The sequence below is a fragment of the Pogona vitticeps genome, chromosome 15, assembly GCF_051106095.1.
Source record: "Pogona vitticeps strain Pit_001003342236 chromosome 15, PviZW2.1, whole genome shotgun sequence".
Taxonomy (NCBI): Eukaryota; Metazoa; Chordata; class Lepidosauria; order Squamata; family Agamidae; genus Pogona; species Pogona vitticeps.
The window spans coordinates 3788716-3791422 of NC_135797.1; the positions used below are offsets into that span (position 1 = coordinate 3788716).

At 49.0% G+C, this 2707-nt stretch overlaps 1 long non-coding RNA gene across 1 annotated transcript; it reads left to right on the forward strand.

The window, feature by feature from the left end:
* Positions 1–223: 223 nt before the first annotated feature.
* LOC140702775 (uncharacterized) lies at positions 224–1556 on the forward strand. Its single transcript, XR_012082039.2, has 2 exons — positions 224–382; positions 1230–1556. It is a non-coding gene; the product is annotated as an uncharacterized LOC140702775 (long non-coding RNA).
* The last annotated feature ends 1151 nt before the right edge of the window (positions 1557–2707 follow it).

The following is a 2707-nucleotide window of genomic DNA, read 5'->3' on the forward strand; positions in this document are numbered from 1 at the left end:
GGGGGGCTCTCCAGAGCAGGATGGGACCTTCTTGGCAAAAGTTGGCGGCCCCCTGGCCCTGGGTCGGGCCGGTCCCCGGGAGTCCTTACGGCCCGCGGCGGAGGCCCCCCGGGCTCGCGGTCCCGTACGCTCAAAGCCGATACCTGGGTTACGGGCCCTCGGAAGCTCTCCGAGAGTGCCTGTATCTCCTCCTCTGCTGCTGGTGCATCAAGGGGCTGCTGGATTAGCTGCCCGGAGGGGTGCTCCGTCTGGCGTGTGCCGTGCCCTGCCCGGGATGCGTGCCCTCCCCGGTGGGGGGGGGGCGATCTGTGTGGCTTCTCTTCCACCCTCTCCAGAGATTCAACCCAGACCCTGCGGCTTCGTGGCCAGGAAGGTGGCAAAGGTGAGCGGGGACCGAGCCGGCCCTCCTGTGCGGCGGAGTGGGGCAACGGGCGGAAAAATACGGGGGGGGGGGTCTGCCATATCACTGAGCCATGGAGAAGGTCCCCTTCGCGGCCTGCCTGCTGTGTGTGTGTGTGTTTGCCCCTTGTCAGCAGCAAAAGAAAAGTTAAACTACCCGCATTTTTCTGTGTATAAGACGCCCCCATGTATAAGACGCCCCCCCTTTTTTAACCCAAAATTAAGAAATCTAAGTGGGGCTTAGCAAGTGTAGGGGGAAAGGGATCGAAGCGCTGCAGGATCGCTTTGATCCCTGCTTTCCCCTCCACTTGTTTTTTTTCTCTTCTCAGCTTACTTCCATGTATAAGACGACCCTCAAATTTTATTCTAAAGATTTTAGACAAAAGTATAGTCTTATACATGAAAAAAACGGTATATTTTAAATAAATGGGGCTCTCTTCTACCCTTTGGGGCGCTGGATCCTGGGGTCCTTTTCAGTACGATCTGGCAAGGGTCTTCTGAGGCTCCGATGGATCACAACGGGCAAGGCTGAACCTCCAGGTTCAGAAGCAGTCTACCTCCGAGGATGGGCCACTGGTGGTAGTGCAGGAACAAACAACGAGGTGGGCAACTCCCTAGGCCCGCACATTTAGCTGGCCGCCCTTAGAAAAAGCGTGTGGCGGTAGACACAGACGAGGAGCCGTGTTTATGCCAAGGGCTGGGGAGTCTGGTTGCCGGAGTGGATGTTCTCGAACCAGCCATGGGTCACACAAGGACCCCGGTTTTTCTCCCCCGTATTTTTATCAACATGCAATTTCTTTGCTAGCATTTCTCCCTGTCTTTCATTTCAGGCCCTTAAGATGGAAAGGAGGGCAATACACATGGAACAGCAACATGGGTTATGTGATCCCTTCCCTCTCCATCGCGGGACAGATTTTCAACGACAGACTTCACAGCTCTAAAACTTCAGAGAAATGTTTTGGACTTCTGAGCTCTTTTTTAATATGATGAAAATTACACATATCATTCATCTTCAAAACAAATTAAGAACGACCCTGCTTCAATCTATCCTCAAACTTTTCTCTAGCTTGATGAGGTGACCTGGAGTACTCCGAAGCTTGCCTATTTAGTATGGAATTGTAGTTATTTCTAATAAAAAGCATTCCTTTCTTGTGGCATTTTTGGAGTTTCTGTTGTAATGGGTAACAACAACAACCACACATGGCAGGCTGTAATAATAAGCCAGTTACCCGGGAGAGCTGATGCTGGTTCCCTAAACAATTATGATGATGCTCAGCCTTAGGAAAGAAGACAGGAGGGGCCAGGGAGCATCGTTTGGCGCCACTGGAGAATTGCACTGCTCTAGAGTAGTGAGAGCAAAAGGAAAGAGAGTTCCTGTCTCTTTTGGGAAGGGGTGCAACAAAGAACAGCCATGCGGTTGCGCCCCAAAATTAAGATTAATTTTTATTTATTTATTTTGCTTGAAAGTCCATTCGTGCCCACTAGGCCATTATGGCCTGTGACAGCATTTCCTGATCCACACATCTCAAATAAATTTTAAAAAATCTGGCCACTAGAGGGCATGAGAAATCTTTTTTTTTAAATCTTTTTTTAAAAAAATCTTTTTAACAAATCTTTTTTTAAAAAATGTATTTTAAAAAATATTTTAGAGCTGGATAGGGCATAGCTGGTTGTGGCCGTCCAATACCCAGGAGCTGACATGTGAGGGCCTCGGAGGACTAGATGCTTGCCCCCTCCACGATTCATCATAATTTAATAATTAGGGGTTGTCAAAACTGATTACAACCATCCTTTCCGAGGTTTTTCTAGGTAGTGCTTTACCCTTCCCTTCCTCTAGGGGGAGCCCTGGGACTGTGCTGCTTGCCCAAGGCTACATAGGCTGCCTTTTCTCCGGGAACCCCAGCGGGGATTCAAACTTCCGACGTCGGGCTCTGCAGCCAGGTCTTGAGCCACCCAGGCAGCTTGTAAAGGGTTCGGTCACCGAGCCGAATCCCAGCTCTTGGCCCAGATACAGTGGGGTCTTGACTTACGAACTTAATCCGTATTGGAAGGCAGTTCTCAGGTTGAAAAGTTCTTAAGTCGAATCTGCATTTCCCATAGGAATGCATTGAAAACCATTTAATCCGTATCTGCTCTTTTCGTCCATAGAAACTAATGGGAAGCTGCCATTCCGACTCCTGCCACTAGAGGGGGGATATTTTTTCTTTTTTCCTTTTAACCTAAGGTGACTTAGCTTTAAAAAAAAGGAAAAAAAGGAGTTCGTAACTCGAATCTAAGTTCGCAAGTCGAGTCCATATATTCCTATGAG